The 25092-nt window shown below is 52.6% G+C and overlaps 3 long non-coding RNA genes across 4 annotated transcripts; 2 read left to right on the top strand and 1 right to left on the bottom strand.

Moving 5' to 3' along the window:
* The first annotated feature begins 33 nt into the window (after positions 1-33).
* On the top strand, positions 34-1468 carry LOC145529334 (uncharacterized). 2 transcript variants are annotated; one of them, XR_014071120.1, is made up of 3 exons: positions 34-107; positions 559-867; positions 1090-1468. It is a non-coding gene; the product is annotated as an uncharacterized LOC145529334 (long non-coding RNA). The 2 variants fall into 2 exon arrangements; XR_014071121.1 differs by having other exon boundaries at positions 43-438.
* Positions 1469-3311: 1843 nt separating this feature from the next.
* On the bottom strand, positions 3312-14623 carry LOC145529336 (uncharacterized). Its single transcript, XR_014071123.1, has 4 exons — positions 12272-14623; positions 10998-11095; positions 3739-3832; positions 3312-3396 (listed from the first exon to the last, which is right to left on the bottom strand). It is a non-coding gene; the product is annotated as an uncharacterized LOC145529336 (long non-coding RNA).
* A 4032-nt stretch (positions 14624-18655) lies between these two features.
* On the top strand, positions 18656-24860 carry LOC145529335 (uncharacterized). Its single transcript, XR_014071122.1, has 3 exons — positions 18656-19703; positions 20160-20297; positions 24565-24860. It is a non-coding gene; the product is annotated as an uncharacterized LOC145529335 (long non-coding RNA).
* The last annotated feature ends 232 nt before the right edge of the window (positions 24861-25092 follow it).

Here is a 25092-nt window from a genome sequence, read left to right as displayed (position 1 = left end):
TGCTAGACAGATCATCTGACTTCCCTGGGGCTCACTTTCTCCACTTCTAAAATGGAAGATGATGAAGACTGAGGTCCGTGAGCAGGTGCCATCGAGCCTGGGATTTGGTGAGCTTTCTGCAAAGCTTCACTCTATTCAGTTGTTGCTAGGTCAATGGATTGGAATGGCCTTCACCATGGAGCACTGGGCCATCAGACGCCCCTCCCTAGTGAGGGGGGACCACCAGAGTAGAAGACAACAGAGCCAGCAGGGACTTTGGAGGTCAGTGGGGTGGCTGCTGACCCCGCAGAGGAACAGGAGCTTGTCCAAGGCTGTGAAGACTCAGACTCGGCCCTTCCCTGAGCACCTGTAGGTTTCAGCTCGTGGGTCTTTGGGTGTCAGGCAGCCCTGACCATCCTGTCCAAGGCTTGCCAAGGGTTGGGATCCACACGCTTTCAGGTGTGTGTGCATCCTCTTCCTACATCTTCTCCCCATCAGCTGAGGGTGTGTGGGGTGGGGTAGGAGGCAGAGCCTGGGTGGAGAACTAAGCTCCTTGTTCTAAATACTCTTGGGCTCTAGAATCCCTCTGATGAAAGCTATGACCTTCTCCTGAAATAGAAGCACATTTTCACATTCAGAAGATAAACTACTGTCCCCGTAAATGAGAATTTAGTCATCATCCGGTGGGGTTGCCCCCATGGTGGGGTTGGCCATGGTCCCTGTTACTGGATTGCATGTGTCCATGCCATCCAGCTGCGTTATCAGATCTGTAGCACCAGCATCTCATGTAAAACGAGGAGGGTCACTGCCATGATATCGGCCTGGAGTCCATCTTCACCAGCAGAGCCCTGGGGGGCAGCACACAGCATCCTGGACATGCACGATCAGGTTAGGGTGGGGGAGATGGGGCGGGTGGTGAGAGCCGACCCCAGCCCTGCCTCTCTCAGGACCCCCTTGGGGCTCAGGCATGTGGGGCTGCTGAGAAAGACTCAGGTGACAAGACAGGCTGGGGGAAGCGGAAAGAGCGCAGAGTTTAAGAGAGGATTTTCTAGGTCTTGGGTCTGGTCCTTGAAAGGAAGGCAGGAAAAGGATCACTAACCCATTTTACAGATAAAGAAATTGAGGCTCAAAGCAGACACCAAGCATGAAGATCAAGAAAATGAAAAACCAGGATTTGAATCTGCTCTGACTGCCTCCAGAGTCCATGTCTTAGCCCAATGGAAGGAACAGTCTCAACTATTTAACTTGACATCGAGCAGCTTCTATGTATAGAATCCTGTGTCAGACAACTTGGGAGGACATGGATCCAAGGGGAGCACAGAACCCATTAGAAACATCCAGGGAAGTAATAATAACGATAATAATAATAACAACCAAGGAATAATGATAGCTAACATTTTGGGAGCTATTATGCTAGGGGCCAGCATTAAGCCAAACGATTTTTATGAATTATGTCATTTAAGCTCTTGGATACTTTGAGGTATAAGTAGCACTGTGTCTGTTATTCTTGTTTGCTTTTGGGACCCAGAAGTGTGTACTCATTATTGAGACAAGAGCCTCAGCGAGGTTAGGCAGCTTGCCTTTGACAAAGGTGATATCTTGCTGAGGCTCTGTTTCTCACTACCTGGATGTTGTCTGGAGCTCCGTGGACCTGGGCAGGTGTCACCTAAACACCTGGCTCAAGTTGGCTGGAGCAGGATGAAGTAGAAAGGTTGTGGGTAGGCATCACTGCTGTATTGTTCTAGAGGAATTGTATTCCATGTCCCCTCTCTGAGCCTCATTTTTCCCTTCTTTGGATCCTCTGACCTCTGATGTCCTTGAGTCTGTGACCTGAGCCGTTCTCCCGTTCCAGATGCTTTGAGGCTCGGCGAAGGGTTAGGGTCTCTGTGAGAGCAAAGAGTGACTTGATGGAGGAGAGACCGGCTGCCAGGGTTGAGGCAGGGTGATGGGGGGTGGGGAGAGAGCGCGGGCAAGAGCACAGGAGGAAATCCCCTGGGAGGAACACACCTTCCTGTGCTTGGAGAGTTTGGAGAGAGAAGGGCCAGGTCTCCTCCCAGCCCTACTCTCAACAAGCCCCAGGCCACCTTACCACCCCTGTGTCCCCCCGAAAGGCTAATTGAATATCGAATCAACCAAGACAGCAAAGAAAACAATGATAGGAGAAGAGGGGCCAGCATTCAGCCACATTGCTCTTCTTTCTGGACTTGAGTCTCTCCTTGGTGAAAAGAGGGAGTGTTCCTTCAGTCATTTGCGGGGTATTCATGCCCAGCTGGCTCTGAATCTGGAGAGGTGAAGGGAGTCCCTCTGTTCCCTACCCCAGGCCTGTGACTGGTGGTGTCCCCTCCCCTCCCCTCCCCTCCCCTTCCCCGCCTCCCCTCCACTCCCACTCTTTTCACAGCCCCCAGCGTGCTGTGCAGTTATTAGTTTAGGTTCATTTAGAATCGGCTTAGCAACCCCACACCCCTGGAACCTGGAAGCTTAAAGCACAAGATGTCTGGCAAATGGAAATTCAATTGCTTTAATATAGAGACTATTTTGCTGCAGTCGAACTGGAGCCTCTTATTAAGAATCTGATGGAATTTCTAAACAGAGAGAGAGGCCCCAAGGAGGGGGCATCGCCCATCACACACCAACATTGCTTTTGACATATTTATGGCTCCAATAAAATCTCCCATCTGGTATATTTTAAAATAAAATTGAAAATTTATCACTATCCCTGAGTCGGTTTGTCGTTCTCCCCAGGAGGAGATAGCCAGCCTGAGATTACCACAGCGGCGGTGGCATCGGCGGCAGTTGGGCAGAGAGGTTACCGGGCTCTGATTTAAATTTCAATACTTTCCCCATTACAGCTGTCTGGGCTGGGAAAATTACTAGAGGGAAGCAGGCCTTGTTCTTCTCCTGTTTCTCTGGATAGCTACTCAGCTCTCCCCCAGGGGCCCGCAGGTTTGGTTTGTTCTCTCTCCGGGTTTGCAAGATCTGGGTAAACCTGGGAGACATGTGAGAACCCCTGGTTTTCTGGGATGATAGTTCTCCAGGCCTGGGAATAAGCATTGTCCCTATTCAGTCCTCTGGAGCCCAGGGGACATCTTTGGAAACTGCCAGATGGTTGAAAAGGGCCTCTGTTTATTAGGGCTCAGAGATCAAGATCAGGGCTTAGACTCAAGTGGGGATCAAGGTTCAGTTTATAACCAGCATTAAGGTTCATCTAAAACTAAGATCAGAACTTAAACTTATGTCAGGATCAAGGCTTGGGCAATAAGCGAGTTCAGGGCTCAGGCGGGGATCAAGGTTCAGTCTATTAACAAAAACACAGCTCAGATTTCCTCTTTATAGAAGTCAGTTCATATCTCTGAGCTTTAATTTCTTTTTCAGTCAAATGGAGAGATAAGAATTGCCCTGCCTTCTTCCAGAGGCTACCTAGAGGAACAAGTAAAACAAGAATATCTTTCATTTCTGTAACATTTCATAGTCTATAAAAATGCTGGTACATACATCATATCTTTGGTCCTTACAATAATCCCTACTTTAAAGACAAGAATATAGGCTGAGAGAAGTTAAGAAGCTTATCCAAGGTCACACAGCCTGTAAACACAGGCAGGAAAGAGGGACTGGACCCAGCTCTTCCAGACTCCAATTGGTTCCTAGCACACAGAAACACAAAGAGGCAGTGACGAGACTGCATTGTCTCCCCAGTACTCATTTCCCCTTTTTGCTCTGGTAACAGCATGCTTATTCTCTTTTGGGGGCCGATGTACCTACCTAAAAGACTAAATGTCCCAGCTTCCCTTGCATTCAGAAGTGGTCAAGGAAATATGAGGAATGAGAACTGTTGAGTGGGACTCCTGGGAAAGTCCTGTAATAGAGACATGGATAAAGAGTATGCAGATTCCTCTCTTCCCTCCTCCTTGCTTCCTGCCTGGAATGCATACACAAGGGAGCCCAGCAGCCATGTTGGACCACGAGGCAACACAGAAGATAGAGAGCAGTGCTGAGGAAGAAACCAAAAAAGAGAAGGAGCCCGGGACACTGATGACATGGTGGAGCTACCACACCAACCCTGGACTGCCAGCCTCCAGTTATGGAGCAGTAAAAGACACAACTAATTTATTTAGGCCATTATGCTTGAGTCTCTGTTACAGGCAGGCAAATGTAACTTTCAACTGATTCAAAGGTGTTACCCTGAAAAAGAGTATGGTCAGGTACACTTGAGAAATACCATGCTAAACAGAGACTTTCTTGTATAACTTCCCAGAGCCTTTAAATCCTGCCTAGTTGGTTTCCCAAGCTTGCTTTTCACGGATCTCTTTTCTGGTGCCACACTGTGTGTCTGGGTGCTGGGAGACCCTTCCTGATATCTGACGGGGACTGGAAAATGCCTCATCCAGTGCTCTCATTGTTAAAACAAATGAAGCCACTGGCCCCTTCTGATCCTTTCTTCAGCTTCAGCTAGCATTCTGATTTTGGCTTCTCAGTGTTTAAGGAACGTAGGGCCAAGTGTGTGCACGTGCTCAGTCGTTTCTGACTCTTTGCGACCCTATGGACTGTAGCCTGCCAGTCTCCTCTGTCCATGGGGTTATGCCTGCAAGAATACTGGAGTGGGTTGCCATTTCCTTCTCCAGGGGATCTTCCCGACCCAGAGACTGAACCCGTGTCTCCAGCAGCTCCTGCATTGGCAGGCAGATTCTTTACCACTAGCGCCACCTGGGAAGCCCATAGGGCTATGCAGGGGAGAACTAATTTAGGGACAAAGCTAGCAGAGCTGTCTGGAGCAAGGTCTCCTTGCAGCAGCTGGAGCCTTCAGGGACTGGGGCTTGCCTCACAGGTGAGGGACCCGTTACAGGGAGAAGAGGACCCTGGGCACCCTTTACATCTTACATAGGGCACAGGCAGTCTGTCCCTCTCCCCACCCTAAGGCAAAGAGGGCCATAGAGGTCATGGAGCGTGGGAGGGACTCATCCCGGCCACAGAAACAGTGACTGATGCCCTCTGCCCAACCTATCGCCAGCCCTTCAGATTTCCAGAAAGCTCTGGCTGAGTCATATACTTTGCTGCCGTAGCTGCATCTCACTCCTCTGTGAGGGTCCCACTGCAGGCTGCAAGATCTTGACACGCCCTTTCAGTGCCATTTTAAGAGACTCATAACACAATAACAGTAATAGAAGCACCCGCTGCCTGGCTTGGTAATTACTGCACTCCTTGTTGGAGAACTGTTTACTGCTTTGCAAAGGGTGAGGTCTCCCACTACTTTTAAAATAAGTGTCCTCCTTGGAGAGCACAGCCATAGCTGGGGCAGTTCATCAACAGCCTGTGCCAAGGAGAGAGAGGTGTGGAGCCCTAGTGTGGCAGCCCAGGTGGAGGAAACTGGTTGTGTGTGGGGTGGAGGTGGGATGGGGGATGCAGCCAGAATCCCAGGTCAAGGATGCCTAAGGACTTGTGGTCCCCCTCCCTTTGTTCTGCTGTGGCCAAGTCAAACCCATTCCCCAGACCTTAGTCTCTCTGTCTGTGCAATGGGGGCAAGAGATCAGGCTTCTGAGAACTTGTCCAGGGCCAGATTTCTGAAGTTCTGCCTTTTAAAGGAGATTGCAGGGAATTGAGGGCAGAAGAGAAAGACATCTATCTCCCTCTCTTGCTAGCAAAGTCCTGAAGAGCAGGAACCATGCCTGTTTCCTCTCTTTAGCTCAGAACCTGACTCTGGCATGGTGAGGTAGAAGAACCCATCCTAGCCAGAGGTGTGGATGGTTCTAGGGGAGGGCAGAGTGGATGGGAAGGGAGTGGTGTGTGGAAAAAAAATGGAAGCCCAGGGCTCCTTCTGAAGAAAATCCAGTATCAAAACTTTAACAAGAGCCCCATAAACCAAGAAATGAATCTTGGACTCAGGAGGTGAAGGATCATCTAAATGGCAAATTCCCCTGTGCCTGCAAGGGCCTTGTTTACAGAATAAAGAACTGAGAGTGCAGGTGGTCCCACACAGAAAACTGGAAGCTTTTCTGTTTCAACTCCCCAAAGATTCATCTGCAATGCAGATGAAGCATCTTAGAAACAAGGATGAAAACAGGGTTTGATTTTCACAAAGGCCAATTCAGAGGCACACTTCCTGTCCAGCCCAGCACACCAGCATCTGTGTGTGAGATAACCATCCCCTGCTGGCTGGGAGCCTGCCCAGGTCCTGCCAAGGTCAGGTGGGTCTACACCCATGCCTACATGTAAGCTTACACACACATACACTCTCTCATTTACTCGGGATCTACAGCAGACTCATTTTGGATTCGGTCTTTATGTAAGGTCTATCCTCTGCCTAGATCTGGATCTAGAAAATGCATTTACTCTGCAGTTATTGAGTAAGGAGTAAGAGCCAGGAGTTGGGAATACCATGATGAATAAGATGCAGCTCCTCAAGGAACTCACAGGTCAGGCAGAGAGATAAAGAGACCAACACTTTAGAGAAGAGAGCACCACAGGAGCATAGTAGATGGGCATCTAGTACAAGCTTCAGAGGTCAGGCTTCCCAAAAGTACAAGCTTCCCAAAAGAGGTGACATCTTTAAGCAGCACTAACCAATGATAGCCACTGGCCACGTGCGGACTATTTCATTAACTTAAGGTGCATGCATGTGAGCACAGTCATGTCCAACTCTTCTCAACCTCATGGATTGTAGCCTGCTAGGCTCCTCTGTCCATGGAATTTTCCAGGCAAGAATACTGGAGTGGGTTGTCATTTCCTACTCCAGGGGATCTTCCTGACCCAGGGATCGAAACTGCATCTTTTTTGTCTCCTGCGTTGGCAAGCGGGTTTTTTACTGCTGCACCAGCTGGGAAGTCCTAACTGAAAGTAAATACAATTTAAAAACGTTTTCTCCTTAGCACTGGCCACGTTCAAGTGGCTACCATGTTGGACAGTGCAGAGACAGGATATTTCCATCCTCACAGAAAGTTCTGTTGGACAGCACTGTGAGGATAAACAGATCTTTCCCAGGTTAGGGCCATGGAGAGAGATTCCAGTTCCAGGGAGCAGCTTTGTAAAGGCCTGGAAGCACAATGCAGTGGGTCACGGGACTGGCTCCCCAAGCACAGATGTGAGGAGGGGGCCGGGTGGTGATGGCTGAAGCTAGAGAGGAGGGAAGAATTCAAACAGCTGCTGAAGCCTGCATGTTTTGGCAAGGACCTGGGATTTGGTCCTGAATGTTTGGGGAGCCTTGGAAGAGTTTTCAGTAGGGAGTAGCAAGGTCAGCTTTTCATGTTGGAAGAGCTTGCTTGGGGAGTGGACTGGAGGGGAGCAAACTTGGAGGCCAGAAACACTCGGGGAGGAAGCACGTACCAGCATTCAGGTAAGAGCCCCGTGGAGAAGAGTCACTGGCTTGGGAGTTAAGCTGAGAGGACCAGGAGTTGGATTGGCTGTGGGTCCCAGGGAGAGGGGCTTCTGGCTTGAGTGACAGGTCTCTGGACTGCCCTTTGTGGGGGAGGAGGGAATCTGGGGGAGAGCAGCTTGGGCTGTACTGAGTGTAAGTGTAAGGGGAGGTGGAGATCCTATACCTGGTAGGGAGGTGAGGCCACCTGGTCCTCTGGGGGAAGGCTGGAGCTGGTTATAAAGGGAGTGGTCATCAGCAAAAAGACATGAATGCAGGTCCTGTTGGGGAGCTGAGGTCCCAGGAGCATCCTCAGAAGATGATGTTGGAACTCCCCCTGGAGAACATGGGCGAATTGGTGGCCAAGAGAAGAGAAGGAGCCGGAGAACCAGGGAAGAACAAGGGAGACCAGATGCCCCTTTGGAGGCAAATGTGTAGCGGTGGCTCCATCCACAGGATGTGGGAGCTATAGCTGCCAGTCTAGGTGGGGCTCCTGGAGAAGATAGGGCAGTAGCTGGACACCGAGAAGACCAGGCTCAGAGAGGAAGGGAACTCATGACAGCAATGACAGAGAGGCGATGCGGCAGCTTGTATTTTATGAAGATGGCCACACAATCTCCCCCACCCCACAGGCTCCTCTGCAGTGTGACCTGGCCACCTGTTCCTGAGGTCAGGGGTCTGTGTCCCTCCTCTTAAACCTAGGCAGGCTGGTGACTGCTCTGACCAATAGAGTACAGCAGAAGTGACACTCTGGGACTTCTGAGGGCGGGTTAAGATGCAATACAGCTGCCACTGTGTTTGCTGGGACATTGACTATTGGAGCTCCAAGCTGTCATATCAGAAGTCTTACTGGGATTGAGGCCACCGTGCTATGAAGATGCTCAGGTCATGTGAATGGGCCCCACATGGATGCGCCCCATGTGGGTGTTGCGATCAATAGCCTCAGCCTAGTTCCCAGCCCAGTCAGTATCGATTGTCAGACATGTGAGTTGCTGAGCCTCTGGATGATTCCAGACCCTAGATGTTGTCACCCCCAGCCACTGAGGCCCCAGACTACTCAGACCAGATACAAGGTGTCCCTTCCCTACCTGATCTGAATGCCTGACCTACAGAATCCTTGAACATAATGAAATAGTCAGTGGTTTACACCACTACACCTTGGGGTGGTTTGTTATGCAATAGTAGTAGTAACAGGAACAGACAGGAAGCAAACAGGTCAGGATGTGGAGGTGTGGCAGGGACAGGGGGAGTTGAATAGACTGGATGGTGGGCTGGGGCCTCCAATCTGGGGGAGGGGCGTGCTTTATCCTGCAGGCAGGTTAGGGAGAGGAGGCGGGGTAGGGTGAGCGGGGGCTGATGCTGTGGAAGTTGGAGTTTGGAGACCAGACGAATGTCAGAGATAGTTCTGGCCTGGGAGGTTACCCTAATGGTGGCATCAGAGAGGTCCTGGTAGGAGCAACAGTGAGAGATGGGGAGGGCTTTGGAGTCTCACAGTTTTATGTTTAGTTCCCAGTGCTCTCACTAACCAGCTCTCTCTGAGCCTCAGTTTATTGATCTGGAAAATGGGAGTATAAATTCCTCCGTGGCACAGAGTAAAATGCAATGTAAATGTGACTTTTCTTCCTTTTATCAATTTTTCTCCATTTATTTCTTATCTTAACAAGGAATGTTCACATGTGTAAGCCCTGGTGGCTCAGTAGTAAAGAATCTGCCTGCAATGCAGGAGACATGGGGTTTGACCTCTGGGTACGGAAAATCCCCCAGAGAAGGAAGGAAATGGCAACCCACTCTGGTATTCTTGCCTGGGGAATCCCATGGACAGAGGAGCTTGGCGGGCTACTAAGTCCATGGGGTTGCAAAGAGTCAGACACAACTGGGTGACTAAACAACAAAAACAGCAAATTTTAACAAGGAATGTTCACATGTGTATAGACTCAACTATTGATAAACACATTTAAGGGCAAGGTTATTTGCCTCATTTTATAAACACAGAACATGAAGCCTCTTTTTGGGGCTGAGAGTATCCCAAAGCCTCAGAAGTCTGGAGCCTTCAGCTTGTACTTTTTCTGCAACTGTTTCTCCCCTGGTGAGAGTCAGGGAGGAGGTGAGGGCAGGCTGGTGCCCCAGCAGGTCTCAGGGGCCTTGGGCTACGCTGCCAGTGCTGTATTATGTATTCCTTCCCAGCCCTGCTCCAGCCCCAGCCTTGGTGACTGCTTGAACTCTGGAGTCCCAGACAAACTGTAGCCCCAAGAATGAAAGCAAGTGCGGGGAAATTACAAATGTGGCAGGCCCAGCCCTCCCCACCCTGGCTTCCACCCCAAATGCCTGCCTCTGGATGGGTTGGGGTCAGAGCAGCCACTGAGGAACCTCCACCAGGAGCCTCCACACACACCTGGGCCTCCTGGGGTCCTTGCTGCCTGGGCAACCCTTACCCCCAAGCCCTGGATGTGCCACCTGGACTCCAGCTCTTCTCTTCCTGCCACCCTCCTTGGCATCTGGTTTCGTCTCTGAATGCCTTGCTGTTGTCCTTAGCAACTGAGCTCCTAGTCCCATTCTGGTCCTCCTTCCTCCACTCTTTTCCTCCTCCTCTTTCTGCTTCCCCAATCTCATCCTTCTTCCCTTCCCCAACCTGTGAGGACACTGCCAAGGGCTGGAAGGCTCCCCTCAAATCCCGGGCCAGCTGAGCAATGCAGCCAAGCCCCCTGGCCTTTCTGGGTTGCTAATTGACAGATGATCACAGTCAGTACTCTCCGCCTGCTTTAGGGACTGGATATTGAGACCCCAGGAGCCAGGGGATGTCCTGAGAAGACCCTCAGGCAGAACTCTCAGGGCACCTCAGGCACAGAGCTAACAATTATACAGAAGAGAATAGACTTAGGAGCCAAAGAGATTTTCTCCCTCTCAGAGCTGTTTGAGGTGGTGAGCTTTCCAGAGCTAGGGGCATGCAAGAAGAGGTTTCTCCCATGATGGTGGTGGTATGGTGTAGGGCAGTGAGGGTCCAGCAACACTGACTTGGGCTGTCTTGAGAAGCAAGTCAGTGAGGTCCTGGTCCCTATCCCCTCTCACTGTCCTTTCTATCCTCAATGTCTTTCCGCCGACCCCTGAAATCCCACCACCCTTTAGTAACAGGCCCACTCCCCTCGTCCCGCCTTCCCAGAGGCTCCACCTCTCTCAGCTGAGCCCTAGGGAGTGAGGACAGTACCAAAGTGAGGTTCCTGAGTGTATTATCCACCCACAGGCAAGCCCAGTGCTCAGCACAGCTGTTTCAGAGTGAACACACACAGTGCGCAGGCAGTGTGCACACAACCACCCCCACCCTCAGAGTCCCCAAGTGTCCAGCCTCCCTTCCAGACTCCCCTGTTCATACTCATGGTTGACTTTAGGCCCGGCCCCTTATCACCTCCCCAGCGTCCTGCTCTAGTCTGTTTAACCTGGGCTCCAGCCCTGCCAAATTTGCCACCTGCTCAGGCTCTTCTTACTCTTCTCTCCCTGCCTGGAGGTGCTCTCATCTGCCTTTTACTCCACTTCTGCTCAGAGGTTGCCTCTTTCAGGAAGCCTGCCCTGATAGCCCAGACTTAACTCAGTTCCTCTGCTAGGCTCCCAAGCCTTGTACTTGGCTATCTTACAGCTCTTTACCCCACTGAGTGGTCACCATCTTTCTCCTGAGTGCTCCTACCTCTCTCAGGGCCTTGGTTCCCCTCATCTGTAATGTGAGCAGGACAGGCCGGTGGTCTTGGAGGATCCTTTTGACTGGTGAGGGTATGTAAGTCAGGGCTGTTAGAACAAGAGAGAAAATAGTCTGGGTCATCTTGGTCCTCCTCTCCTCTCACTGTGTCCCCTCTGAGTTTCAGGCCCTGGATGTGAGGGCCAAATCCTCTCTGTGTGGTCCTGGGTTGGTCCTGACCTTTCCTGAGGCCTCAGTTCCTCATCTGCTAAATGGGGAGAATAATCACAAAGACCTGCCTCTTCAGGCTGCCATGAGGCCTGGGGTGCGGCTAGCCGACCAGACTTCTCCGTCAACATCAGCCAGAACCCAGGCTGCCAAAGGCAAGGGCTCTGGCTTGGCTGCCTCCCACTTCTGGACGGCCCAGCCCTTGGGCTCAGGGGTCCTTGGGGCTCTGCTGCCCCCCAGTGGCCAGTAGCCCCTGGGCACTTGGAACCAGTGAGTTTCTGACTAATACAATTGGCCTCCGACCCAACCCAAGACAGAGGGAGACAGGAGCTAAGGCCCAGAAGGTGGAAGGGTCTTGTTGGAGGGGTCACTCAGCAAGTCAAGGCAGTGTCTAGATCAGAACCTGAGCCTCCTGGCTCCCAGCACTTCCAAGTCCAGAGTGGGGCTTGTCCTCTTGCGTCAGGCTGACCAGAGACGGAGCTGCCATCTCACCGACTCAATCTGCCTCAACTGGGGACCCCCAGGTGTGGTGGGCCCTGCCCTCTGAGAAGGATTCCTCATACTTACCCAGAGGTCATCCCTGACTGGGAGGGGCTATATAACGGGCAGGGGTCTACCTTAATCCCCTCCCTCTTGATTAATCAAATACTTAAAATAATGGCCTCGGTCATGATTGATGGACAGAGCATAGCTAATTACCCTGGAGATTAAAATGACTGTTTCTGTTTAAAAAGGCTGCAAATGAGTTAATTATTTCCTTTACTCACCTCTCTAACCTCGTTACACTTCTAAATGAATAGCAATATTGATCTTGGAACTGATTTTGGTGTTACACCGCCCGAGCGGGTTTAATTAGGGTTTGAAAACGCTGCAGTGCCTCCTCCTTCTGACCGAGGAAATTAGCCTTGGGTTTTACTTACATTTCACAGCCTTGTCCTCACAGACAGCAGGGCTAGAACACGGGCAGTCATGCCTGATGCCTGCCAGCTCCAGCCCTGTCTGGCTCCCAGCTCCCTCCCCACCCAGAACAGCAGTGCTGACCATCCCTTGCCTCTCACCTCTCGGAATATGCAGCAGGAAGCTCACTGGGGCCAGCTAGTTTAGCCTCTTCTTTCTGGTCACAGTGAGGGTTTGTGGGCTCAGATATGACAGGGAAAAAGCCCAACATCGCATGGCAATGCAGGGGCAGGTCTGGGACCAGAAACTGTCACAGATTCCTAGTCCTAGACCTTGACAGCTCCCTGACTAAATAAATATTTCTTCTCCAGATATCTAAGGAGCCCCTTGGTCCTCCACCTCCCTGCCTCGCAGCTCCCTCCTGCCTCTCCACGCCTAGGGCTGCGTGGAACAAAGGCTGCCAGCCCCTATAAAGGTGGGAAACAGTAGGAGCAGCAGGAGACAAGGTGCCCTACCCTGGTTGGTTGCTATGGCACGACAGCCAGGAGGCTGCTGGGGAAAGGCCATGCTCCATTCAAGCCAAGGGGGCATTGGGAGCCTGGCATCCATACCTGATCCACCCAGAGAAATCCAGGAGCCAGGTCACAAGCCCAGCCTTATCAAACACAAAAAGGGAAATGTATTTGGGAATGAGAGACTCCTGACTGAATCTGACCCCCGTCACATACTGTGTTTCAACCCTTGGAGCCCCGAGCTTGGAAACAGACTGTGCCTCGACCCTGGTCACCTATAAAGCCACCACCTGGGTGGCTAACTGAGCCCTGACCCTCCTCACCCATTAAGCCCAAACCCTGGTCACACACTAAGCCCCAAATCTGGTCACACTGAGCTGGACTCTGAAAACATACTCAGCCATGAACCTCCTCACAGACGGAGCCTCCGACCTGGAGCTCCAACTCTGGTAACAAATGGAACCTCCACCCTCCTCAAATGTGGAGCCCTGACCCTGGTGACACACTGAGCCCCCCGCCCCCTCACATGGAGTCCTGACCGTGGTTACACACCGATCCCTAAATCTGGTCACATGTAGAGCCTGACCATGGAAACATACTGAGCCCCAACCTTCCTCACACAGGGAGCCCAGATTCTCCTCATACACAAAGCCTGGACCCTCATCACAGGCTGAGCCCAGACCTTCCCCACACAAGACGCTGTGATCCTGGCCACACACCGAGCCCTGACCCTCCTCACAGGGTGACTCCTGAGCCTCCTCACAGTCAGAGCCTCAGCCCTCCTCATACCCAGACTCCCGACCCTAGTCATACATGGAGGCCTGACCTTGTCACACATGAAGCCCTGACCCTGGTGACACAGTAGGCCTGGACCTTCACACAAGGAGCTGCGACCCTGGTCAAACGCAGATCCTGGTTGGTCTGAGCGAGCAAGTTTACCTGCCTTTTCTTGTTCTTGTTGCCCTTTCTGTCCCCAAGGATGGGAGCAAAGGAGAGGGAGTTCAGTACTCCAAAAATGGTGGGCCTATAGTAATGAAAGAAAAATAAACCAGATCCATTGTGCAGGCCCAGGAAAGCTCAGCTTTGTTAGGGTTCACAGCTTATGTGTGAATACTGGAAAATTTTGGTGGGACAGCTGAAGAAGTTGAAAGACCCAAAGTCACCTTCAAGGAGCCACTAGCAGCATTCTCATAGGAACCACTGTGCTATCAGGAGCCTCAGAGGTCCCTGGAACTCTCCAGTTGCCACAGGACTCTCTGGGTCCTGAGGAACAGAGTGGCTTTTGAAAGGAATTTCTTATTGTCTCAGCTGTGCTGCCATTTTCCACCTCACTATGTCCTGTGACCCACTCAGCTCAACTTGGTCCACATCCCATAGATGGAACATTATGTTCCATTGGTGCATCCAGTGTGGTTGATGGATCCTTGACTCTAGAATCTGATTGCCTGGAATTCAAATCCCAGGGCTGCTCATCCCAGCTGTGTAGTTAAGGGCAAGTTACCTCATCTCTCTGGGCTTCAGTCTCCTCATCTGTAAAATGGAGATGATAATAGCACTTACCCTCAACACTTTCGCCACCTGATAGGAAGAGGTGACTCATTGGAAAAAACCCTGATGCTGGGAAAGATTGAGGGGCAGGAGGAGAAGGGGATGACAGAGGACAAGATGGTTGGATGGCATCACTGACTCAATGGACATGAGTCTGAGCAAGCTCCAGGAGATGGTGAAGGACAGGGAACCATGGCATGCTGCAGTCCATGGGGTCTCAAAGAGTCGGACACAGCTGAGCAACTGAACAACACCTAGGGTAAGGGTTCTAAGGATTAACATAAATTAATTCCTGTTAAGTGCTTGGTGCCTGGCAGTGGGTAGGCGCTATATTTGGTTGGTTGTTGTGCTCATTTTGCCCGTTGGTGCATACTTGGCCGACACTGTGACAAGATCACAACACTTGAGGGAAGCCTGTATTCAGGCCCTGAGGGACCAGCACAGCTCAGTGACAACTGGTGTTTACTCTGTCCTGGGCATGGGTGACACAGGGAGTAAAATGTCATAATCCCTCTCTCTGGGGGTTCCACTGCCTGGGCAGAGACCATCCTAACACATGTGTGTGGGCTACATTGGGGGAAAGAGGGCCAGGTAAACTTATTGGGGGATTGGTGGATGTTTGTAACAAATACCATTTATTGAGCAACTATTGTGTACCAGGAGCTGTTATGGGACTTTACAGACACTGTCTCATATCAGCCTCATAAAAGGATCATATATAACTATATAACACTTATCATCCCCATCTTATAGATAACTCTGAGGCTCCAAAAGGACGGGACTGGAGGAGCCTGAGGCTTTTCTGCACTAGAGGAAAGTGTGAGTGGAGGTGTGACCGAGCTCTGGGGACCCGAGGTCTGAGGGTACTGCCTGGCTGAGGGACCCAAGAGGTGTCATAAGCGAGGGCCTTGAAGGCCAGGTTGAGGAACTCTGTTCAGTAAACACACTGGATTGAACGGAGCAGTACTCCAGCATAGGAGAGCAGGGGGAGGACCACCAGACCCCCAACACCCAGCTCTGAACACCACACTTCCCAGAGTTCTGTGGTGGGCATGTGCCCAGGTGTGTACACGCACAGCAGTGCTGGTTCGAGGCGAGGTCGACTCACTGGAAAAGACCCTGATGCTGGGAAAGATTGAAGGCACGAGGAGAAGGGGACAACGGAGGACAAGATGGTTGGATGGCATCAGCGACTCAATGGATACGAATTTGAGCAAGCTCCGGGAGATGGTGAAGGACAGGGAAGCTCGGTGTGCTGCAGTCCATAGCGTCGCAAAGAGTCGGACACGACTGGGCGACTGAATAACAACTGCCCCCTTCAGGGTTCACATTTCCAGTTCCCAACCCCATAGACCCAGGCAGGCTACACAGGGCTCAGGACAGAACGCACAGCTGACTGGGAGGCTCAGCCCTGGCTCCATGAGGGTGAGCAGGGTTGGCAGAGGGGGTGGAAGGGAGGTGCTGCTGGGGTGGAACTGAGTGACAGCTTCCTAGGAAAGGAGAGCTGCAGGCTGGGCCGTGGGGCCTAGAGGCCTAGGAGGGCAGTGGCCTGTGGGGCTGGGGGCCTCCCACTCAACTCTCGAACCTGGCCCGGTGGAGTCTCCTCCCTTACTATGGACCCCAAACAGCTCCACCTCAGACTAGGAGGAGAGGCTGGAGGCTGCCTGGTAGACCTTGGGAGCATGGGGCACCTGTCCCTCCTTCCTTGAACTTGCCCTCCGCCCACCCCACTGCCACACAATTAGCTGCTCTTGTCTCTAATTGATTCCTCTGGTACGCATAGGACAATTAGAATTTAAATTGCCTCTTACAGAGGTCACAGAAACACGATCAAAGAGAAATCTATTAGAGGGGCTGAGTGGCCCCTCCTTCTTGGCCTCCTAGAGCTGTTGGGGTGGAGGCCAGCCACCTGCCAGGGGCCCTGATGTCACCTCAAATCATTCCCAAAGCATCTAGGCCCCTGCTCTGTGAAAGCAGGGAGGGCAAGTCCCCTGCCTCATTTCTGCTCCTTCCCGCAGCCCCCATCCCCTGCTGTGTGACCTTAAGTAAGCTACTCACCCCTGCAAATCTCAGTGGCTTCATCTGTGAAATGGAGCCAGTACATTTTGCTTCCCAACCATGGGAGGTTCCTAATGAAAAACACCAGGCCTCCCCCCAGCTATGGACTCCTTGCTTCTCTGATCCCATTTGTTCCTCTGCCTCTTCCAGGAGGCTGACTGTGGGTGCTCGTCCTCTGGCTCCTCCAGCCTGACTGTGGCCCAGGCCTGGCTCTGCTCCTCAGGCTGCCCTGGGGGTGGAGGCCACCTGCTTCACTGAAGCCCAGGACGGGACTCTGCCCACGCTTTCCTTTGGCTCCCTCAGCAGCTTACCCAGGGCTGGGCACATGGGGAAACAGTCTACCTGACAGACGGGGATAGTGGCTGAAAGAGAGCCCAGGTCCCTACCTGCAGGGGGCTCAGCCTCTGTTGGGACAGGCAGCAAGCCTGGGCAGCAGATGTGACCAGCCTGCACTGGTGTCAGACCTGAGGAGGATTGCTGCGGGCCTCAGCTTCCCATCCATGAGACAGGCACGGGGCTGTAAGGTCTCTGACGGCCCTGCTGACTCAAGTTCTTGGGTTGACTTGGGATTGTTGGGGTCGGGGCCCAGGGCCAGAGAAAGCTGGACGGAGTGGCCTTGGCAGTATCAGGCAGTCATGTCAGGCCACCCCAGTCGTCTATATCAGCCTTGACAAGCCAAGCTTCTGGGCTTGGTAGGAGGGTGGACAACAAGAGGCCAGCAGGGCTCGGCTTCCTGGAAGAAGGCCCTGACCCAACCTAGCCAGGTCTAAGAGGAGAACTGGTAGCCACCACAGCCCTAGCCCTTCCCTGTTTCTTCCACCCAAGCTGGGAGGGCTGCCCCTAGAAAGCAAGCGGCAGAGCCCATCCTGCCAGACTGGCTCCAGGAGGAAAGCAGGGCTGAGGCATGGCTGCTTCCCCTGGCCTAGGTCTCCCTCCACTAGAGGCAGCCCACCCAGCAGCTCCGTGAGACATAGAAGGGAGCAATATTCACTGAGCACCCACGATCAGACAACCCTGGGCTGAAAACACTGCAGAATTGATGCTTTTAAACTATGGTTCTGGAGAAGACTCCTGAGAGTCCCTTGGACAGCAAGGAGATCAAACTAATCAATCCTAAAGGAAATCAATCCTTCACTGGAAGGACTGATGCTAAAGCTGAAGCTCCAATACTTTGGCCACCTGATGCAAAGAACTGACTCATTGGAAAAACCCTGATGATGGGGAAAATTGATGGCAGGAGAAGGGGGGTGACAGAGGATGAGATGGTTGGATGGCGTCATCAGCTCAATGGACATGCATTTGAGCAAACTCTGGGATACAGTGAAGGACAGGGAAACCTGGTGTGCTGCAGTCCATGGGATTGCAAAGAATCAGACATGACTTAGCGACTAAACAAAAACAACCTTACAGAATCCTCCAGCAGTCCTATATATCACCATTTCACAAGTGAGAAAACAGGCTCAGAGAGGTCAAGCACCTTACCCAAGGTCATATAGCAAGGAACTGACAGGGCTGGGATTTAAACTCAGGCTTGCTTGCTTCTAATGTAGAAGGTCTGCATGGCCCAGCCCTGTGGCTGGTACTGGCTGTAAGGTATCTCATTCATCTGGGATTCAGACCAGCAGTAGGAACACCAGAGGATGTTCTGTGACTCCTTGGGATGAGCAGGGAACCCCGTAGGGAGTCTGTGTGGACTCAGGGGAGAGGAGCAAGGTATCAGTATTCCTGTTTTCTCTGGGGTGGCTCCCAAGGTCAGAAGACATCATCACACCTCATTTAGAAGCAGGCGCAGAGCCACAAAGCACAGAGATTACCCAGGTAATCCAGCCTGATTACCAGACCTGGAGGAACTTCATTTGGATGCTAAAGGAGGCAGACCTGGGACCCAGGCCTGCAGTGCAGTCAACGAACACCCTGCCCGCTGACCAGGTGTGGGCAGGAGATGCCCCCTAGGAGGCCCCTATTAAAGTGAAGAGGCATAGGCAGGCAAGGGGGTGGGGGTGGGGGCAGGGCACACAGGGGCCCACTGAGTATCATCAGAGCAGGTGGGGAAAGACTCCCCTGGATTCAGGGACAGGGACTTGGCAGAACCTTCCATCTGTACCCCGTATCCCTTGGAGACCCTCAGTCTTGTTCACTAGCAGGAGGGACTTGTCTAAGAGTGGAGTGGGAGGCTGAGGGTGCCCAGAGAGAGGATGGAGGGGCTGCTGCCACCTGCAGCACCCTTGCTGAAAGGGTTTCTTGCTCTGACCCTGGGTCTGGCCAGGGCTGGGGGTGGGACTAGGCATTCAGTCAGTGCCTGAAACATAAGAAGGTCTCTCTGGGGCCATAAATCCCATGAGCCCAGGCAAGCAGGCCCACAAAGCTGTTGTGACAGCAGTGGTTAAATTAAGTGGCTGTCACAGAGCCGGGCGGGGCTGGTTTCCTAAAAGGGGATTTATGGCCTCCCTGCCTCATTTGCTGCCCAGTCAGCCTGGGCCCCCCCACTACCTGCCTGTCTGACAGAGGCCCGTTCTCAGAGCCCAGGAGCTCCTGCCACATGGGGGAGCCAGCACGGACTGCCATGCAATCTGGGGCCTCTACGGCTAGGGCTCTGGGACCACACCACTGCCTGCCTTGTCCTCAGAAAAGGGGCCCAAGGCCCTGAGAGGGCGTGAGGTCATGTGAGTCCTGGCCCAGACTCTGACTATCAGAGGACACACCCACACTTCCTCCCTCAGGATTCAGCTCAGCCCTGCTGTTTTCTGAGACTTTGCTGGCTGCAGCCGAGCCCCTTACCTTGCTCCTGCCACCTGCCTTGTTCACTGATCTTCTCCCACGCCACTCCCTTCCAGGTCCTTCTCCTGGAGGACTTTTATCTCCTTGAGTCTTTTATCAGTGAAGACAGAGCAGGAGCAGCAGGCGGGCCGTGCCTTGCCTCCTTCTCACATACACATGCCTGTACACACACACACATGTCAATGTGTGTGTTGAGCAGCAACATAAATGTGCCAACAGTTCAACTCATTGTAGGATAAAATACTGTGCTTGGAGCATTTCATCTGTAGAATCCCCTGACCTGGACGTTGTCAGATGCTGACAAGGGGAACAAATAGAACATCAATGATAGCAATAAAGAAACGATACACAAAACATAAAACATACAGGCCTGGAGTCCCAAAGCATCCTCTGACCAACCTGTTCCTTGGAGTTGTCTGACCTTAGGACCACACGCTCCCGCCTCCAGTTGCACAAGCGATCTCAGCCAATGAGGATCCAGAAGGGCCGACACGCCCCTCCTGGACACCACCTTGGGTTCACAACTAGTCTGTGGACAAGCCAGAGAGCCAGACCCATCTCATCTCCTGGTGCTCATTCCAGGGACCCTCCTAAGTCACATTTGTCATTGAAAAAGTGAATTGTGGATGGCCGATGACCAAGCCTCAAATAATAAAATCAAACTCAGTTCATCGATGTCCCTGAGCAAAAGCATGTGGTAAGTGGGAACTGCCACCGTTCTCAGGAGAGTCGTCTGCTTGGGCCACACCTGCAGGGCAACTGCAGGGTCCCAGTCAGCACCCGAGAACGCCCATCAGGACCAGCCCAATCCCCCTCTGCTCTAAAAGGGCTCCTACTGCCTTGACTTTGAGGCCTTGGTGGTGGGAGGGCACGGGTTGGGTTGTCAGTTTTTTAGCTGGATTCTCTCCTGAAGCCCTAGGATGTCAAGAAGGCCAGGAGGGGGTCCCTCTCCTCAGCTTGGCCCCAGGACCCCAGGCCAAATTTCCAGCCAGCCTTTCCAAATCTTTTCCCTCCACTCCTCATGTGCGCAAGTTTAAGGATTGAAGGTGTCATTTGTAACCTGAACTTTCCCACCTGCTAGCCTTGGCTCAAGCTGTTATCTCCTCCTGGAGGAGCCTCACACACCATCTCCACCTTTTCTGATCCTCTCCAGCCCCCGAGGACCACATCTGCACCCTGGAGAGGGTCTGGATTCAGAGATCCCGGGTTTTCTCTTCAGTTGAAAGAAGGCTGGTCTGAGATGAGTACAAATGAGATGAGAAGACCCATCTGCCCGGCTGGATCCTCACTGGTCTGTGAAGTGGAAATAACAGCCCTGCTCATCTCCCTGCCCCACCATCCCCCATGCTCTGCCCCTGTCCACTGTGGTTCTCGGGCCTTGAAAAGAGGAGTCAGCATAGGAGGGCAGGGCGGCCTGGAGCAGAGGGGTGAATTGGAAGGGGAGGGGCTGCTGAGTCAGGACCAGCTGGGGAGCAAACCAGAGGAGGCAGAGTGAAACAGGCTCTCTCGGCCTTAAGGCTCATGAATGGGGAGGGGTTTGTAGGCAAAAGCGAGGAGGTGCAGGCTCTGCAGTTTGTACCTGAAGGGCAGCCAGGGCTGCATGCATATGTGATGTGTGTGGTGTGTGTGTGTGTGCAAAGAGCCTGTGCTGCTGTTCTATGTGTCACATGCATATATGAGCATGCACGTGTGCCGTGTGCATCTCTGTGTATCTGTGTGAGCCTGTACATGTGTCTATATGCATGTGGCATGTTTGTGTGGTCCTTGGGCCTGGACTGCATCCCAGGGGTCCCATCCTGAGCTGTCAGGGGTTCCATCCCCTTTCCTCCACCTGCTCCTTTAGGTTCTAAGACTTTGTAAGGTTCATCACTGGCACTGGTACACCTGCGGGTACCCTCAGTATAAGGAGGAAAAAGAGCCAGACCCTGACTTTGAGGGTCTCCCTGTCTTGGGGGTGGGAGGCCAGCAGGTACTACATACTCATTCATACACTCAAGCACGAGCTGGGGTCCAGTGGGGGTCTTGGGCAAGGGGTAGGTTCAGCCCTTGGGGCATGAGACCACAAGGCCAGAGCATGCTAGGAACCTCCATTCAGATCAGGGGGCCAGGAAGAGGTGGAGGTTCTGGGCCCAGGACTGAGGCGGAGCAGAGCTGGGCAGATGCAGAGAGAAGGGAGATGGAGGAACTCTGAGGAGAGAGCAGAGGAACGGGGGTGCGGGAGGTGGGGGTAGAGATGTTGGAAGGGCCCTGGGGCAGTGGAGCCGGGGAGGAGGGGCTGCTGCTGGCCTGGCCAAGTTGGCTGATCTGGACATCAAAGCCCAGAGTGTGTTCTGAGGATGCTGGTTGCTCCCTCCCACAGAGAGACAGATGTCCCTTTGATGGTGAGAAGAAAGGATGTTGTACAGAGAGGGTGGAGGAGGGGGACAGGGGAGAAAGAGTCTTCTACTTGTGGCCACATCTCCTCCCTGTGGCCACCCAGGGAATGGGAGAGACCACACGGTGTCACATCCTCCATCTCCACTGCCCTGGGAAGCCAGCCCACCACTGGGGTCTTCATCTGTCCAAGGAATGGGCAGGGTCTGATAATGAGTTGTTGTTGTTGCTGTTGTTGTTTTTCAGTCGCTAAGTTGTGTCTGACTCTTTGTGACCTCATGGACTATAGCATACCAAGCTTCCCTGTCCTTCACTATCTCCCTGAGTTTGCTCAAACTCATGTCCATTGAGTCAGTGATGCCATCCAACCAAATAATGAGTTGACCACTGGCTGCTTCCTGGCACCTTAAGCCCCATGAAGGGCTGAGTGGGAGTGGGCCGTCCTGCAATGGAGGGACAGCTGTGTCCTGCGGGAGAAGGGCAGGCTCTGTGCCTACTGGCCACTTCACACCCTCCCTGCAGCCACCTTGGTTAGGCATCTCACCTGGGCCAATGTGTGTGTGCGCACATGTCTATTAGCCATGAGAGGTTGTGTGCTGTGTGCAAGGCCTGCCCTTCCAGCCCCGGCTGGCCCTCTCATTCCGGCAAGAGCTAGGCACGCTCCCTTTACAGTCCCTGGACATCTCTGAGTCCCACCTCTGCTCTTGGCTCACAGTTTCCTAGCCTGGCATACTGTCTGCACCACCATTAGTTCATAGGATGCCTTTGTAAGAAATAGCAGCAGGCTCCCTTCCTCCAGATACTTTCTTGCCATCTGTCAGAACATTGTCATACTAAAGATACACATCTATGATGGACTGGAGCTGCGAGGTGAGGATCCTGAACCCTCCCTGCCCTCCTCTTGGTGGCCCCAATCCACTATGTTCCTCCATGAGCCCCAGGGCCCCCAGAGCTTGTGGTGTGGTCTTGATGAGAGCAGTGGTAGCCTTGGGCATCCCTTCTGAGAGCCAGGTTTGGGGAATTCCTCCTGAGAGAGCCAGCCTTCTCCCCTCCACTGTCAAGTCGCAGAGAGGGCACACTTTGGGGGGCAGCCCCATCTCTACCAGTGCCTGATGGGCCCTGCATTACAGGTGGCAAATGGATCACAGCTGGATCCAGGGTAGATTTCAGTCCAGGTGGGGAGCATATCCTCCTGGCCAGCATCTATCTGAACAAGAGGGCTTGGCTCGTGGTCCCAGCTCTAGGACCATCAGGAAACATCTTCAGTGTAGCAACTGGTTCTGAAGAACCCGTGGCTTCTCCATGTGTGTCAGTCATGTCTGACTCTTTGCAACCCTATGGGCTGCAACATGCCAGGTTCCCCTGTCCATGGGATTTCCCAGGCAAGAAGACTGTAGCTGGTTGCCATTTCCTTCTCCAGGGATCTTCCCAACCCAGGGATCAAATCCACGTCTCCTGCATCTCCTGCATTGACAGGTGGATTCTTTACCACTGGGCTACCATGGGTTCTCTATGACCTCCTTAATCTAGGTTCTTTAGAAAGGCCCCTTTAATATGGAACACCAGCTCCCCCAATCACCCCACCCCACCAGTCTGTGGGTGTTTGCCAGTCACCACAAAGGGAATAACTTTCCTCTGCCCAGGCAGGACCATAAGCTTGAACAGATTCTGGGTTTTCTCACCTGTACTCCCATTCCTGTTACATTCTTTGCTCAGCATCATAGCCTACAACCCCCTAACCCCACCGAAGGGATGCCCACCACACCCTCTGCCCACACCTCCCATGGGAAGGCACATCCTGTGCCCAGGGCCTGGTCCTTATTGGTGCCAAGGTGCTACTGGGTAGGTCTATAGGGACCTACAGACCTCTTAACTCTAGCTGTGCCCAGCCCTGGTACCGGCTCCTGGGACTCCTGGCTTTGTGCCATTAGTGCCTCCAGCCTCTGCCTATAGCCTCTCCCCTCCATGCTCATAAGGCTGAGCCATTCCAAAGATCCCTGGCTGCCCTCCCTCTTCCTCGTAGAAACAGATGCTTGCAGACTGCAGCGTCCACATCTGCTAACCAGACATTCCTGGACCCCCTGGGGCAGAAATGCAGCAGTGCCTCTGCTGTTCACATCCAGGGAAGTTCGCACCATCTACCACTTGGGCCCAGGCTCCGTCAGCAACCTGGTGGAAAAACCCTGTCAGCCCCAACGGACTTGGCTCTGACCCCTTGAGAAGGAAAATGGGAAATAAAATGGAGGTGGGGGAGATACGGGAAAACAAATTTCCAAGACTTGTATGTGACGGTGACATCCCAACAGCCACTGTTGACGTGGAAAAATAAAAGTTGCCGGCTTGTTTTTTTGCCCTCTCTTTTTAAATGATTTGACGTTTTATTCCCCCCCCCCCAGCATCAAACTCTCTATTCTCTGCTAATGGCAGAATAATAAAAAATTATACCTCATAGAGTGTGAGTGAGAGGCCAAGACGGGAGCCCAGGAGAGGGAGGAAGGAGAGGAAGAAAAAGGTTATTACAAATGTGTCAGCCTTGTTTATGGCCCTTTATCAGCGAGGGAGAGACGAGGAGGGAGAGACACCGTCAGTGCACACTTTAAAGCGGCCTGCCGGCTTGGTTGGGGACTGTAAATAATTTTTATTTTCAGCTGCATTTAGATATTTTAAAATATACACCCGCCAGCCAGCCGTTGTGGGGAGCCAGCCGTGCTGCTGGGGAGAAGCAGGGTGGGGGTGGCTTGCCTTTCAGTCCCTTTGATGGGCCTGTGCTTGACAATTAGGGCTTTCAGAAGCAGTGTTCACTGATAAGGGTTCCCTTCCCAAGGAGCCAGCAGAGATAGTGAGGCCAGCCTCGGTGGCTGCCAAACTCCCCAGCTGGCTGGCTGGGGCCCATGTGACAGAGCAGGACTGGGGAAGCTCACTCAGCCAGCCAGTGTCCTTCCCAAAAATGTCAGCAAAGGCACAGGCTGCCCGGGTCAGTGCCCCATGCTCCAGGCACTGCTGGACGCCCCATCTGCATTGCAGGCTTGCGACCATGTAGCTTCAGCCCTTCAGGTTTCATTCATGCTGTTGTTCACTGGTCAATATTTATTGAGCACCCACTGTATGCCAGGATCATAAGGGTTCAAGGGCAGGGGAACTTAAAGACCATCTCATCTAATTAGTCTTCTTATCCCTCCTACTAGGTGGCCTCCCAGGAGCAGTCCATCATGACCTCTCGTGCTAGCCCACTGCATTCTGGGCTTGAAATGGGCTGTCCCAAAGCAGTGTGGTCAAGGGATTGAGAACACACACTCCATAACTGAGTCTTGGCTGAGATCTTGGGCAGATGACTTCCAAGGGCTGAGCCTCCATTTCTCCTCCTGCAAAATGGGGATAACAGTGATACCAACCTCATATGGTTATGGAGATGAAGAACGTAAAGGCTTTGCTGTCTGACACACAGGGAGCACACTCTAAAATAAATAATGTCTCTCATCACTGGTTCTGTGTATTCAATCCCACCAATAACCCCTAAATGTCCAAGGTGCTAGCACAGAGCCCAGGATTAAGGGGAAGCTGCAAAGAGCTGAGCTCTGTTTTCCAGAATCTCATGGGCCAGGCCAGAAAGAGGGTGTGTGTGTGTGTGTGTGAGGAAGGCTCATCAGGACAGGCTCTGGCAGAAGGGTCCTAAAAGGAGGAATAGGATTGAAGTGGGGAGGAATAGGGAAGAG

The sequence above is a fragment of the Giraffa tippelskirchi genome, chromosome 12 (assembly GCF_054371585.1).
Source record: "Giraffa tippelskirchi isolate mGirTip1 chromosome 12, T2T-mGirTip1v1.2.pri, whole genome shotgun sequence".
In the NCBI taxonomy this organism is placed as follows: Eukaryota; Metazoa; Chordata; class Mammalia; order Artiodactyla; family Giraffidae; genus Giraffa; species Giraffa tippelskirchi.
Note: the sequence above shows the minus strand (reverse complement) of the source record. Positions and strands in the feature narration are given on the sequence as shown.